At 45.4% G+C, this 16,694-nt stretch overlaps 1 protein-coding gene across 2 annotated transcripts in view; it reads left to right on the top strand.

Annotated features, from left to right (window-relative positions):
• The first annotated feature begins 1,344 nt into the window (after window positions 1–1,344).
• Syt1 (Synaptotagmin 1) overlaps window positions 1,345–16,694 on the top strand; it is a 181,074-nt gene continuing 165,724 nt past the window's right edge. For both annotated transcript variants that reach the window (XM_055062540.1, XM_050191700.2), the window contains exon 1: window positions 1,345–2,197. The gene's annotated coding sequence lies outside the window, so the exon portion shown is untranslated. The remainder of the gene's footprint in view (window positions 2,198–16,694) is intronic.

Below are 16,694 nucleotides of genomic sequence, written 5' to 3'. Positions count from 1 at the left end.
GGAATCAGGAGATGTCGACTGGGTCAACGGTCAAGGGACGCTCCACCGCAGGGTTCCACTGTGTGGAAAGTACCTAATTGTGCAGGAAATACCGATAACGCTCGCGGGACACTGTCGACTTGCGCTGAGGGATAGAGTGATTGCTCAAGTTGGGTGGAGGGAGTGTATTCTGTAAATGGCCACCTAGGGGACATGTCCATTTCGTGTGCTGCTGAAGTTGTCATTGACTGGGCTGGGTTCGGCGAACAAGGTCGGCTCCCGTCGGATGATGACGTAAATGCATACTGCTGGCCGAACACTGCCGATGCGATAAGGAACACCCTGCCGCGTCCTCGTCGCCAGTCACAACGCAGCCGAGCTTGTTCAATGAACGAACGCTTGAGAGCTGCACAATACTATTGCGCAAACGCTCTGTCACGTGGCTTTTTTTTCATATCTCGCGGGCTTTGCTTGCAACCCGGAAAAAAGAACGGGATACGTGAGACGTATTGTAAAGGAAACAACTCGATCGGTGGTTTCTGAAGGTGCTCTACAAATCTGCGTAACATCCTTGGGGTCCTCAGCCAATAATAAAAAAGTTGGGTAAATAAACTGAATAATTAGGGAGTTATGGGGAAAACAAAAAATTGGCATAGTTATTAAAAGATATATTTATATATATAGGCTATCGCGACTAGCATGCGTTCGGTTCAATTCGCTTCCGACGCATATTTCCTTCTTAACTTCTTGGCTCAACATATGTGGGACACCCTGTCTAGTAAGTACAATGTCCCAGGTCGTATATCACTTAGTCTACACAAGCCATTCATTCGCATGCTCCGCACGAATCGGTTGAATACTTTTCGGGCCACAGCGAAGGGCCCATAAGGAAACGTGAATGCAGGCCGCAAAAGCGTACGTCACGACTACAGCGACCGTTCGCATACATTGGCCATGCCAGCTCCTCTTCACGAAGCCGTGTCCGTCATCTGAATCAACTGTGACCTCACGAGGTTGGTTGAGCTACCTTCCTTTCTTATATACCTGGAAGAACTCGAAACAACTTGTCGCGAACTCCTCGTGGGGCTTGTTCCCCGACATCTGCTTCAATTTTAACGTTTCGCCAATGACGTCACAGCCCCACGTGACGTCCGCGATGCACCTACGCGACAGTGAAAGAGAGGGCGAATGAATGGGACGTGGCGTCCTCTATCGACCAGCAGCGCTATCGATTGGCGCGTGGACCCCTGGGCGAACAAAACAGAAACCGCACTCGCGACCCGCGCACGGCAGCGCCACCGGCTCCGCGGCGGCCGTTTGGGGAAGCTGTTCCCGAAAGAGGGGAAAGCAGCAGCATTGGCCAGCGTTGCCATCTTGGCGACGGCGCAGACGGGAGAGACGCGTTATCACGCGGAGCGACAACTCCCTTTTCGACACCTGCGTCTGCACAGGGATAAAAAAAATACGGAGGAGGAAGCGCCGAGAAGGCAACGATCTGCACCGGGAAAAGGAAAGGTCAGACGACGAGCGACGGAGGAAGGTATCCGCTTACGAAGCAGACGGGTTTCGTCGATTCGTCGAGGGGAGAGCTGGAGCCATGGTAGGGTAAACGGCACAGCCACCGGAACGCCTGGAGGCACCGGCGTTGTCCCCTACCACACCAACCTTGCTCCTAGTCATCCTAGGCTTCTCCGTTAGCCCCGGAACGACCCTACGAAAACACAGGGGGAAGGATACTGCAACGCTCAGCGGGCCCGCGGGAGAAAGGAGACGAACACACGCAACCGCACATCACTGCTTCGCCCTTCGGAACGACCCTTTCAAGCTTCGCTCTCAGTGACGTGCCGCTGCACCGCCTCGCTTCGCTGTACTGCAGTAGTGCACGCTTCGCCGTCGTTCCCGGAGTTTTTGAAGGAAGAGTGGAATCGGGAACTGAGGGATACAGGGAAAAGGGGTTCCTTTTCTGACGACCCCATACGCGCGGGGCACAACGGCGAAGTCCCATTCGTTTCTGCCTACCTCCTCAACTGCGAAAGAGAGTGTGCCGGAGAGACTTTTGCATTCTTTCGTTCGCCGCATCTGCTAGCTCTGTTTCCGTCGGTGTCAAGGAGGAGACGGGGAAGAGCTTTTTTGTTCGCAAAAGCCCCCCTCACCGAAAGAAACCAAGCACGCGTCGCATAGACACCACGAGCCGGCACTTCTACGATTGAAACGCAAGGTGAGAGCAGCTCTTTTCTTTTTTTCTTCTTCCCCGCTTCTCTCGGTTCATGTTTCTTGAACGCCCGCTTCGCGCGTCGCTTGGCACTCGCGAGCTTCCCGTCCGCCACCAACGGCAGTGTGACGTATGTACGCGCGCCTGTGCTCGGCGCTGCTCCACGGCTAATGGGCCCGGCATATGTTGGTGCTTCGCAGCGCCTTCCCTGCTTTTCAATGACGCCGTGAACGGGGTGTTGAAGCTGTAGCTCAGAAACGGTGCCGGTGTCACTGCCGATTTGCGTGGACATTAAGGAAGTGGTGCGGTGTGCTGGCGTGTCTCCTGACGCACATAACGACGATGCTGATATTCTGATGCGGAAGCCTAGTACACCTAACTTTGCTTCCGAGGAACGCAAGCCTTATGCGACGTAGTTATTCCCTGGTGTGTTTGCTATCAGCGCTACGCTTTCTTTTTGCTGCAGTATACGTCGTTCAGAATAACTCGACATTAACTAAGCAATTAGTTAATTTGATGACATGAAGCACCGGCACTGCCATATTGACTTCACGAACATTGAGGAGGTGCAAGTTGAGGGCATCATAACGCTCTCATTAGGCTTTCGCAATCCCGAAACCGAAAGCTGATTTCTCTGTCGTTACGCCTAAGAAATCGATGTTCCTTTGCTGCGAGCCAGATGTCATTAATCTGATAGCAGCGTTTCTCTTGCGAATTACTGGAACCTGAACCTTGCCTTCATTTACGCTGGGGGTTTTGTCGCGTGGTGACGCAATACTACGCACTGCTTGTAAGTGGTCGGCGCCTACGTTTCCAAACATATGGAGCGGTAGCGGTAAATACGCAGCAGCTCGAGATAACCCCTGCGTAGCTTATCTTGACGTGTTTGCTTAGCACGCGTAGGTGGTGGTTAAAATAACTATTTCCTCTACGCAAACGTTATCGAACAAGGAGATTTGGGCGCATAATGACGTGGTGGCGCAACGCAAGAGAAACGTCTTCGGACGTTACTTGCCGGGGTCAGACATGAATAATTCAGATAGGGTCGAGCCTTATGCACTGGTCTGTCCCGCTTATTTCTATAAGCCTATACCCTGATACGGATATATTCCAATGGCAAGTCAAATCTATCGCTTCGGATGTGGAGATTCCTGTGACCGCTCTTGGCAAACAGTCTATCTGCATAATTTCAGTAAAAGGCTGCAGTGATGGCGCAGAGAAACAAAAGCGTAATAACACAATCCACCACCCACACAAGTTAATCAGTTTACTTCTTCCTCGCTGTGCAACAAGGTACTTATACTTCTGCCTATATTCGAAGACATGTCCGCCTGTCGAACTGTGGGCTCTGGAGACATCTCTGGTTTCACCATTGTTGATTGCTTACATTCGAGAAATGCATACGTGTAAAATTGAACTGCAAGGATAACAAAATGCGTTTGATTTTTTCTTCGTCTTGAGATGCTTCTCTACAAAGGCATTACTTGATGGCATCTGTTCAGTACAATGAAATACCTATTATATATTATTTCATTTTGTATTTCTAGAATCGAAATGGAGTTGAACGATCGCAGTAACAGTGAGAGTTTAGAAAGGTCAATACTTCTATTTGCCTTGAAATATTATTATTTGACGCCTGCCTATTTACCAGTCGTTTTATAACGCAGTTATTTTAGATATATTGTGTTACCTTAATAGTTTGCTCTTTATAGCCCATCCCTTTCCCTCCTACCAAGTATTATTGCGCATTTTCTAATATATAATTTATATGACACGGAATATATTTCTAATATATATTCCGTGTCATATAAATACTCATCTTGAATGCATTTCAAGATATTTTTAGCACTACCGATATCGGTCAATATTGCTGACGCCATTCAAGCAGTCGCTGCGACGCTTTTCCTACTGTAAACTTACGTGCACTTCTATATATATATATATATATATATATATATATATATATATATATATAAGCACACAAAAATTATGCGTTTCTGCTTCGAAATGAGCCAAAACACCGCTCGTCTGTTCTACATTTTCTCTGCTGCATCAGTTTTTCTCTCGGCCGCAATGTTAAGCGGCTCTGACTTCAGTGGAAGTTTCAGAACATGTTAGTCAAAATCAGGCCACTCTGGAACGCAGGTGAAAAACATGCATGCCACAGAAATGAAACAATTGCAGTCGCTATACTTCCCGGATGTTCTTTCGTTTGATCAGAGGTTTCAAATTTGGTACTTATGGCCACCGATGGCGTAGGCATCAGTGCCTTTTCTTTATCTTGGAAGGTAACACTAACATAAATGTCTAGAAAGTCGCTCTGGCGCTCTGTGGTGCTGGTATTAAAGAAGGGTCTAGATTTCTATAAATTACATTGATTTATCTGGAAGCACACACGTTTTCTAAAGGATCTTGCACAAAACAATTGTCACAGGGACCACACGTACGTAGAAACGATACGACAGTTTATTTGCACTATATACAAGACTGTCGAAACGGTATGGCCGACCAACGTCTCACGCAGTACCTTCTTCGCTTTCCTCTTTGTCACCGCGCAAGTTATTGCTGCATTGTCAGCGCCTTCATAGACAGACACCTCGTAACGCCATGGAAGGATGTGTACTGATCATAGCGGGCACATGAGTTTGATTAGAGTGGATACGTGCAACAAGGCCTGAATTCTTGCTGTTAGAAGAAATAGGACAGCTTGCAATCACTGACAGAAAAATTGTTAAAACAGCTACCGCGATAGTTCCGTCACCATGAGCCTATACAAGCCCACGGCAGTAACTACAGGGCGAACGTTTCTCCCTGAGATCTCAAATTGCAACTGCTCTGCATCAGCCAAACACAAGCTGTGGCTGCATATTTCCTAATCTGTACACTGTATTTCTTCTTTTGGTAGTTTGTGTGTGTATTTGTAGATAATTTATTGGGCCACAGTCCTTAAGGAAGAAAGTGATGTGGTAATATTAACTCGCAGTGAATAAAATATATAAAACAAAAAAAAAACGAAATTTTTGCAAGGTGACTTGAGTGTTATGCATTTTGAGTATCAGTGGCGCCAGAAATGGGTGCCTGAAGCGGGCTTTGATCGACTATGGTTTTTGGAAGTAATTAGTTTTTTTATTAGTGTGCTATGGCGATACATGTGAAACAGAGAAACCTTCTGATTTGACAACGCGACCGCTGAACAGATTTTAGTAAATTTGTCCCAACTAAGAAACAGAATAATTCTACTGACTCTATCAAGCAGAATAGGAATCTAGGAATTCAGTTTTCTGTAAAAAAATTGCTGAAAATGGATAAGCTAGAACCCTGCGCCTGAACCAGATATCGCAGTTGTGTCTGTTGACTCTGGTAGAGACTCAAAACTGGCCAAATGCGACATACGATTGCGTGATCTTATTAGAAGGTTCACGGGGTTTTACTGAAGCCCCACTAACAAATTATTGGTATATTTTGGGCCAATGTAGAATGCAACAAGCTTGTCAGTTTCAGATGTTTCAGTAGATGCAGGTTACAGAATTGTCATACTTTTTTATTGCTGAATTATGGAGCTCTAAACGTCATGCTTAAATTTTTTTCTTTAATTTTCCGATCTTCAGTTGTGTGAAACCAATTGATGACCTTAAATAAAAATACACCCCTACTTTCGTAATAGTAACTAACGCCACCGTATTTGGTGCGGTGGATGCTAAGGAGAACAATTATTATGGTCCGCAGGTATACATATAGGAGCTCCCGAGAATATATCTTCCTCTGAAGTAGTCCTTTCGTGTGCATTGAGCCCTTCATTGCTGCTTCACCCGTTGACTTCAGCTGACCTAGTTCATTTAATAGCTCCATCTACTTGCATCTACTTGCTTTAAACTGCCATCTAGGGCCTCCGAAAGCGGATAGAATCTTCCAGCCGTGCCGCACTTCTGCAAGGCATGCAAAAAAGGATTAACAAGATTATCCCCTCGGAACTCCGGCGACAGGTCTGGCTACCGCACGACCGCCTCCGCGTCCACTGCACGTCGATAGCTGATGGAATGCATGGAGAGGTGATGTTTCCCTCGCCCCCAGCATCCATACTACCTTGTCGTCTGCTTACATTCTCGGAAAATGTTTTTTTCTTTCACTCTAAGGGCCTGATATCTTCCATATGTCTAACTTACAAATAGCCCAGCTTTGTGCATTAAGTTCCACTTTTGGGAACCTTCCTTTCCCTTCCGTGTTCCCTCAAATTTGTGATGTTAACAGCTGAAGTCAACTGTTGTTGAGATGAGTTGATGACACTGACCATCTCGCTCGTAAGCTTCTGGCTTCACAGTGTGCTTTCATTGATTTTATCCGCTCGCATATGTTGGCCGGCTGTTCGAAGCGACAACGCCTGGCCGCTCCTATTGGGGAACGAGCAGCGCTTATCGCCTTCGCCGCGCGCATTTATCTCACCACCTCGGGCTCATTCGACGGGGTAAATGACGCAGAAACGCGGAGTAGACAACGCGAACGAAGACGACGGAACAGGCCGAAGCGAATTCGAAACCAAGGCAACGGCTGGACGGAGTGGATCCATAAACGAGGTTCGCTCGGCTCTCGCCCGCTTCTGACATAGAACGCTTTTGCAGCACACCACGTTCTCCTTGCTTCTTTCTTTATTCATTCCTTTTTTTATCTTTTCTTTGTCCTCGCGCACACCCTCGCATAGTCACGGATCGAAGGACACGGTTCTTTCGTATTGATTCGGCAGGCTGGACGACTATTTGTATTGGCCGACTTAGTCGATGTCAATCTTTATGGACGTGTCCGGCAATGATGGGCTCGCAACTAATTCTCCTTCCTGTTTCGCATAGAAAGTTTGTTTTATTCGTTAAGTGATTTATTCCTGAAGCGTTTTCATTTATTATCTCCTATGAAACGCGAATCGCTGTCGCAGTGCATGTAATTAAAAAGGGATTAGTACAAATACTTCTAGTTCGAACTGCAAGAACTTTTCCCAGTTACTGCAGCTCTAGTTAATGCGAACGTAAGGGTCCTTAATGAGACACTATGTACGGCTAATAACGGGATCAGTTACGATAAACAATGAACGTTTCAGCGCTTGAATATATAATTCCTGTTTTCTGCATATGACATTTTTATTATTATGGAGGATTAGTTTTGGAAGGGCAGGCATGTCTAACCAGAATTTGGCTATGCGAATCGTAGAGGTTTTTCCTCACTAGTGACGATCTTTTGTTGGGTATTCGCAATCGCCAATGCTTTCTTTCTTTCCTGGTATTTATTACAGAGTAAGTCACTGACATAAATAATTAGCAGTAACAGGCACAAAAGCGCACCAGCCATACATGCTCAGTATCACTCTATCTATGACTTTTCCGTGCTCTCGGATTATACTCAAGTCAAAATCTTGTTCCGAATGATGTCTCCTTTTGTCGTCATTTTTACAACTAATGAAACCACATAGACAGCTTAACCGTTCAAAGATAAAGATATCTTTATATTTTTATGGTGAATATCTTGTAATAATTGCATTAATGCCTTTTTTGCTTCCAGCTATGTTTTCAGCTCCCTTTTTTTTTTTTTTTTTTGCCAGCGTCATCAATTCTGCCATAGAAAGAGGCTTCGATATTTGTAACTCTTAATTGCGAAAAAAAAAATACCATTTCCTTCCCTACGTCGTCAATTTTATGACAGCAGACTGCTTCTTTACCTGCAGTTTCTTTTTTTTTTCATGAAAACTACCTTTGGTTTGCCTGTGTCGTCAATTTCGTCATAGCATGATGCTTAGTCTCATGAAGTTTTCTACTGCAGAAAAACTGGTTTTCGGTAGCGTGCGTCAGCATTTTTGTTATAGCGTGGACGCTGCTGTAGAGTAAATGTTCGGCAAGAATAATTGGAGGAAAAATAAATTCGACTTTCGAATTTCAGCAAAACACAAGAATGAACAGGCTACCTACAGTTTTAGTGGCAGACAGGGAACGGTTCACTGCATGCAGTTATTAACCGTGGAGAAGCAACCTCTGATTGAATTACATCGACAGTATTATTATAGTGATTGTTTTACTAAATTAAAGTAAATTAATCAATAACAAGTCGGCTTTTGAGCAATACGAAGAGAAATGTATGAAAGAAAAGGTTTCTTTTCTAGCTCGATGTACCTAGTATCTGTCAGCAAATAGAGCCGACCTTTATGATGCCGCCTTCGTACGATGTCCACGAGCCTGCGGGCGTAAACATTTAACGTAATGCACAGTTCTCTCCCTGCAGATGAAATTTGCATGCATATTCCAAGCTATGCAAATTGATGCACGAGCAATACTGTGAGAGTCAGAAGGGAGGAGAAATTGGCGGCTTATTTCGGAGCTCATTAAGTGCACGTAATTAATGTTTCAGGTGCTGGCAATCTTCAATAGCTGCTTATATGAACTTACCTTGAGCAATAACGCATTCGCCATAATTTACATGAAATGTATATTCAAGAGTAATGGTGTATTGGTTTATTCGCTGATTTAGGCGATTTATGTGCTTTTTAATACACTTTAAGCTTTTCCCGGTGTTTCGTGTGTGTGTCTCAAAGGAAAAGTGTCAAGTTGTACTTGACTTAAGAACTGTGTTAAGGACTATGTACGCCGCGGAAAAAAAAGAAAATGTGTCAAACAGCAAAGAAGTGCGACTTTCCGTGTCCGAACTTTGGCCTTCTTAAGTTGATTTTCTGAATGCGATGTTAATAAGTAAGTACTCCATAAAATTAATTTTATTTTCTTGTAAACCGTAGTCTCTAAGAAGGATTGTACATTTTCTCATACAGATTTCTTTCAGAAATGATTCAACTCTGCGCTATATATATTTGTGGGTTGTTAAAAGGACCAACGTTGTTTAGTTTGGCAAAAATGATCAACTAGCAATAAATAATGATGGTGCGTTGAACATGAGTCTCAAATTTAACAGTTGTCAGGGGATGTAAACTACGCAGTTTTCTGAAATAGTTCGTTGACGTATTGAATTTTTAATGCTCTGCTGAATACATGACAGACTAATCTCAAGTCGATTGGTTATTCTTGACGGTGTGGATGGTTTTATTTGTGGGTATTTCAGCTACTTAGTTGCTCAGGAGATACTAATGCGTTAGTTGGTTCACCATTTTTGTTGTAAAAGAAGCGCGCTTATGGTTACGTGGACGTAGTACAAACGAACACTCTCACTTGTTTCCTTTTGTGTTGAACTGCCTTGACAACTCTTTGTGCGTCTTCAGTGAAATATTTAGCACTGAGTAACGGGCGCCAGTTGGAATCGGCTGGCAGGAGGACAGATGTAATTGGAGGTCGCCGGGAGAGGCCTTCGTCCGGCAGTGGACATAAAATAGGTTGTTGATGATGATGGTGGACACGATTACAGAATGCGCTCCTTTATCACATTTATCCTTAATGCGAATGTTGTCACATCTTGCTATTAAATGCTTTCACCGATTTTTGAAGTTGATACTTCCTGTACCGGTGCCATGACAATGTAAATGCACACTTCGATCTCTTCGCCCAATGAATATTTCGGTGCAATAAGATATTGCTTTGCGATGAAGCCAGCTTTTGCGTGTATTGAGTTTTTTATTGCGTTTATGCCATTGCCGGCAAAATGTTCGGCGAGAATGTGTTGCCGAAAACTAAGTCGCGCTTTGCAACTACACCAAATGCGAAAAACGAACAGACAACAGCTTTCTGCTCTGCCTTCACGTAGTTATAGACCTACGAGAAAATAAAGCAACATCACCGACGACAACCGCGTTTTGTGTCCGGCACAAGTTTCCCTGTATGTAGTTTTATATTGCGAAAAAAGGGTTTATTTTTGTTGTTGTTGCCAGCAGTCGTCCATTTTAAGTCCAAGATACAACGAAAGGTTCCTTGCCGAACTCGGACATGAATCATAAGGTCTGTATTTTCTCAGAAGGGCCAATCAGATAAAAGTAGAACATAAGACAGCTTCCTGTTCGTCCCCGCTTTTTGACCAAGTTCGAAAGCACTATTTATTTCTCGCCCAGCGGTTCTCGCCGAACGTACTGCCTACAATCGTATCAACGCAACAACAAAATCAGCCAGGCTGCGCGACCGCAAGCTGGCTTCCTCGCAATGAGCGCCTGCATGCAAGGAAGCATCTTCCATTGGCGCTAACCGCGTTCCTGCAGTCTCTGACGTCACCCGCGGACAGCGACCAGTGCGGGGTCTAATTAACGACCGGCATTTGCGTTTGTCGCACGCCCCTTTCCCGGCCGAGTCGGTCTTCCCTGTTTCAGCGCGTGGTGTTTGTTGTTTACTTGTCGTTCGTGTTTTGTTTACCCCTTCGTGTTGCCTCCGACGGCTCCAGAGACTGATTATTCTGCCTGCCACTCCTCTGTCGTGGAAAGCAGATCGCTCCACGGCTGTGCACGTGTTCTTCTCCTATCTGATAATGCGGTTTGACATGTTTGGCTCCACGACAAATTGCTTTATTGCGACAGGAAGTTGTGCTCATTATTTGCACTGGTTAGTGACGCCTCTTTTTTTTTTTTCTTTTTTGAAGAATCGTGCCTGTCGTATGCGTCTGCAAGATTTGTAATAAGGCATCTTTTTACTTGGCTGCGGCTAGCACGATGCACTTTTCATTAGCAAGCTTACTATTGCTCCGTCGTTATAGTTGCGTTCAAACGGAAGTTCAAAAAAACTGGAATTATGCGCATTGTCCACCGGCAAGCATGCTCAGTTTCTCTAAGACTATAAAGAGGATGTTTTGAAAGTTACACAAGGATTATAATCAGCCACCTTTTCACTTGCTTGCGAATTGTGTGATATGATTTTCATTAGCAAGCACACTGCTATCTAGATGTACTCGTGCTTAAACTGTAGTGCAAGAACCTAGCCCCGTTCACATCGTGCACCGATAGTACTGCTTAATTTTCCTCTAAAGCTATGAAGATGATATGCGAATTACGCAAACTTAATTCAGGTAAAACACAACAGAGAAATTATCTTCTAAAGGAAGATCACGGAATCGCAGCGTAAAATACCATGGCCGCTTTTGTAACTATCGAAATATTCCATCTCAAAAGTGCTTTACTAAATTAGGGCATACGAGGTCACACAACTCTACATTTCTGTCAGAAACGATTTTCATAGACTTGCGCGAAAGAGATATGACTTGGTTGTTCTGTATGTAAACAGATTGTCGTTTTGCATTTACGACATAAGAGCGAAAGCAGCGAGGAAAACCATGGAATAGCTGCATCAGCGGTGGAAGTCGTAAGTCACGTTTAAAAGGACAGACAATTCCTCAGAACATGAATCGAGATAACCCCGCTGATGTAATGGTTTCCTATCGTAGTGACTAAAACGATCCACGTTTCTCTCGTTAAACGTGGATATATATTTTGAGACCTTTGGCGCTCCACGCGGCAAAAATTTGAAGCTGCATAAGAGGTACACCACGTGACCTTATACTAGTGTACGCAGTTCCTGTTCTTGGTATTAGTATTGAAAGGCAATATGCTTTGTATTATTATAAGCATTTCCTGATTTACAATGTGTAGATAAGCCTTCGTTTGTAGTGTGCAGAAAAGTGGCGCTGCCTTCGCCTTCGTTTCTGATGAGTCGACCTGGCTCGTCTATCGACAGAAAAACGACGTTGGGGGCCAGCCAGCCATGACGTAGGCGAGTACTTGGGGAAGAACGCGGTATTAATATAAGAAATGTCTGTACAACAACGCGAACTTATTGCACCAGCTTTTTATTTCCAAAAGTGGTTGAAAAGGTCAAAATGTAGGTGGGTAAACACATTTTCGCTCACTCCTCTAAAAGCAGAACGGCGGGCGGCTTACACTATTTGCTAAGCGGGGTATAGATATCGTTCTCAATTCTCAGCGTTGCTGGGAGAGGGACTCTTACTTTCTTCAGAGGCTGCTCAGATAGAAAAATTCTGCCTGCTAAATAACCGCTCGCTTTTAGAAGTAACCGCTGCAAGTGTAAACACTACCGAAGGGGAGCTTCGCGGTGAGCCATAAAAAAGCTAGGTTCTCAAATATCGGTTGTCAGGACTCTATAATAATCAGGACAGAGTAGATATATGAAGCGTAATGTCCGTGTTTCGTCTTTTGGCCTCGCTTCTTCCTTTATGCCTAAAGCGGCACCACTGCACAATATTAGGTTAAGCTGTGTATGTAAGTTGCGCTGCTGCGATAGCAAAGTGGACAGTCCTAGCGTGATAGAGAGAGTAGGATAAGCCAGAAAAAAAAAGCCACAAATAAAAACAGGTGGCAATGCTACCCTTAAGCTCTAGCGTCAGGTCGCCGTCACGCCATGGATTACAGTGACGCCTTATCAAATCTGCTTAATTGATTTTCTATAAAGGGAATGCTATGCTGCTTTCTGCAGGACCATGAGCCTCATCCTATCATGATTTCAGTACCTATTTTTTTTATGCCCTTAACGGCTGAAACAGCAAAAGCTTTTTTTTTTAGTTTGTAACGTCATACGTACGTACAAGTGTTGACTTTCCGGCACAATTATTCAAAGAGCTTCGACATTCATTTCATCCACCAGTAATAAACCGGTTTTCCTTTGAATGAAAAAAGTAATGGGAGTCTTGCTTTTCAAATTTACCAGTAAAAACTCATTTGTTGTGGCCGTTTAGCGTCCAATGAATGAACGATGTTCTTCGCTGCCATAACAACAAGGATTTATGCTTATGATTTCCACATTCATGAAATATCCGTGGAAAAGCACGTTACCGTTAATGTGGGCGTGACGCGCTTCGTCCTGAGTGCCGAAGTCATGGTGTTCCGTCCTCGCGAGGGGTGGCCACATATTAAATCACGGGCAAACTGTGTAAACGCCCGCTCGGTGACCTTTCGAAGCCCTCGAAAGAACCGCTGTTGCGAAGTTCAATCAGGGCATACTCCGTGGCCGGATCGAGCGTAAAGAAATTTAAGGGGATTAGGTCTGCCTTACATAACATGGACGTCACATTTCATTGCCTCTTGGTGCGTGTCTTTGTGCACATTTGTGTGGCTTGATTGTACTGATGTGCTTGCATGCGTGTGCGTTTCGGTGAGCATGCGCAATTGCGTGTGTATCTACGTTTTAGTACGAAAGGATGAAAGCGTTTATGAGTGTGCTCCTGTAAGGAGTCACAAGGGGGAGTGTTTCATGTAATAATGTGTGTGTGTGTGTGTGTGTGTGTGTGTGTGTGTGTGTGTGTGTGTGTGTGTGTGTGTGTGTGTGTGTGTGTGTGTGTGTGTGTGTGTGTGTGTGTGTGTGTGTGTGTGTGTGTGTGTGTGTGTGTGTGTGTGTGTGTGTGTGTGTGTGTGTGTGTGTGTGTGTGTGTGTGTGTGTGTGTGTGTGTGTGTGTGTGTGTGTGTGTGTGTGTGTGTGTGTGTGTGTGTGTGTGTGTGTGTGTGTGTGTGTGTGTGTGTGTGTGTGTGTGTGTGTGTGTGTGTGTGTGTGTGTGTGTGTGTGTGTGTGTGTGTGTGTGTGTGTGTGTGTGTGTGTGTGTGTGTGTGTGTGTGTGTGTGTGTGTGTGTGTGTGTGTGTGTGTGTGTGTGTGTGTGTGTGTGTGTGTGTGTGTGTGTGTGTGTGTGTGTGTGTGTGTGTGTGTGTGTGTGTGTGTGTGTGTGTGTGTGTGTGTGTGTGTGTGTGTGTGTGTGTGTGTGTGTGTGTGTGTGTGTGTGTGTGTGTGTGTGTGTGTGTGTGTGTGTGTGTGTGTGTGTGTGTGTGTGTGTGTGTGTGTGTGTGTGTGTGTGTGTGTGTGTGTGTGTGTGTGTGTGTGTGTGTGTGTGTGTGTGTCAATAGTCGAGCATTTCCGAGCAGTACTTAGGCAAAAAGTAAGCACTCAGACATCCACCCAGACGGTCACGTTAGAATTGAACTTCCTTCTCCGCGAAAAAAAAAATTACGATCACGCAAGGATTCATTATGCAATCAGCAGCACTGACAAAAAGCAACCACAGTTAGAAAGCAACGACAAGGATTCATCGATGCACGAAAGCATACAAGTGGGTTCGTTTCATCTTTCAAGCAATCTACATTTGAAAATGCCAAAATTAATTGCGTTAACAGATCATAGCGAGACCTGATCGGTAAGTAGTGGAAGCTTTACTGCCCAAATTCTGACGGAAAAAAGGGGTAGATCAGGACCGGACAATTTTTCCACGCCCCCTTTTGTTTGGTGTGTTTATTCTGCGGCCTTGAGGCTGAGCCGGACAAGCACGGTCGGGCCGTCCTACGCAAGATAGGATGGCAAATTGAACAGCAACCGACAACGGAGCCACTCCCCACAACGTGGAGAGACATTATTAAGACGAAGCCTCTCCCCCGGAACATGCAGCCGGGGAGGAACGACGAGAGACGCTCTGCGCGGGCCAAGGCAATGGCTCGACAGCTGGAAAAGGACCCAGAGGTTCTCTACGCGGACGCCTCGCTTCCCAAGCACGGAACCAGAGCAACGGCGGTCGTCACCACCATCGATAAACTGGTCACAGGCGCGTCGATACGGACGACGAATATAGCCGAAGCAGAAGAAGTGGCCGTGGCCCTCGCACTCGCACAAACGGGAGTGAGGACCGTGGTCACAGACTCCCAGACCGCCTACGCAAGCTACCGCAAGGGGAACATCTCTCCCGCGGCACTAGCGATCCTCACCAAATGCAAATCACCGGGACGGACCGTTGAGCTCGTGTGGGTCCCGGCTCACTCGCAAGTGGAAGGCAACGCACTCGCCGACCACTATGCCCGAGAACTGACAATCCGGGCCGAGGACGAGCCAGAGCTACCGCACCCCGTGACAAGCTACAAAGAAATCACGCAAATGTACAGAAGTGGCAGATGTAGGCTTCCCCGTCCGCATCCGCAACTCAGCCGACAGCAGCAAACGATCTTGCGACGCACGCAAGCGGGGTCGCTAGCGCATCCCGTGCTCTTGCACAAGATGTTCCCCACAGAGCATGACACTTTATGCCCTTTTTGCAGAGGGTCAAAAGGCACTTTAGCACACATCATTGCAGAGTGCACTAAGCTCAAGAACCCCCCACCATCCCTACCCCCCACCCTCCCCTGCCCCAACCCCCCCGAGCGATGGGAGACCTTGTTGTCCAGCCCCGACCTACCGACCCAGCTCGCGCTGGCGGCTAGGGGCCAGGAACTGCTGGACGCATATGGGACCTGAGAATAAGGTTCCACCCCATCTGGTGCCAGCGAGCACCAACCGTCACTAAGCGCTCAGTTCAAAAGTTTATTCTCTCTCTCTCTCTCTTGAATTTTTTAAGCCTAATTCCATCAGCTATTGCACCATTGCTGTAGTGAACTCTATGCCAAGGACACGCGAGTTGCTGGTCGACGATAATCGCAACATGTGTTTGGTGTTCTTTGTAAGATCCCTATTTTCTGTCATCATTCATTTCGCCATTATATGAGTGCATGCTCAATCCACGCATACCATATGCCTTTATTGCTTTTCCTCCTATTTTCACCGAATAAACATTGATTTCATAATATAGTTCCAGGAAAGATCGATAAGCTCGAGAAAGAAACATGTGAAATTACTTAACTGCAAATGTATTTGGGCGTTTTTTCTGTATACATTTTTTACTGAATCAACAAAAAGAAAGGCTGTCATTGTGTCGTTCTTTCAACCAGATCTCAGGCTCCCAATGGTTATTGCATTTGGCTGCTGATCGCAAATCAGTGGTTCTGTGGTGGCGGCAGCCTTTCTGCATGTGCTGAGGTCAAATGTAAAAGCACTCCCGTACTCAAATTCAGTTGCATGTTCAAAAATCCCTGCTGGCCAAATTTTCTAGAGTTTTCCCTAACTTCCCTAACCCTAAATATTCCCTAACCCCAGTGACGCTTCGGTACTTTGACGTCAATCAATCACTCAGTCAGTGAGGGTTTTCGCTTGTTTGCCAAAAGTTGTCACTTTCATTTTGCAGCGTAGTTATGAGTTTCCTCGAAGTCTATGATACGCACTAACCATGGAAGAGCTAGTGGCCAGGTATTCATCTAAAACACACAACCAAGACTATTTGCAGTCTTACTACAATAAACAACGGAACTAGAAACGAGAGAAATAGACCTTTTGACGAGACGAATGATATATATTGCTTCTTTGGATTATAACGTGAAACTAATTTCACACTTGCTCATTCTGACATTCGCGTCAAAGATAGGTGCAGTCCCTGATGCATAGGGCAGCTTAGATTGGGAATGGTGCGTTGCACTTACCTAAATTCTGGCTAAATTTTAACAGCGTATCTAAAAGCATCTATCGACATCTGAAAAAAAAACCACAAGGAATCCTTCAGAATGTGACCAACCATTCTTGTAAAGGAGGCATGACTTGTGAAGCTGTGGGCACCGAGGCTCAAGCTGAGCTTTCGTGCAGTCAAGGGCAACGATTACACAAGGGCGTTGCGCACGTAAGCCACTTCCTAACGCATCGAAACTCTCATCTGATGAAATCCGAAGCTCTCCAGCGTCGATCTTACGTAACCTCTTGT

Source organism: Dermacentor andersoni, chromosome 10 (assembly GCF_023375885.2).
Source record: "Dermacentor andersoni chromosome 10, qqDerAnde1_hic_scaffold, whole genome shotgun sequence".
NCBI classification, from domain to species: domain Eukaryota; kingdom Metazoa; phylum Arthropoda; class Arachnida; order Ixodida; family Ixodidae; genus Dermacentor; species Dermacentor andersoni.
The sequence above is the reverse complement of the archived record's forward strand: the minus strand, read 5'-3'. Positions and strand labels throughout refer to the sequence as shown.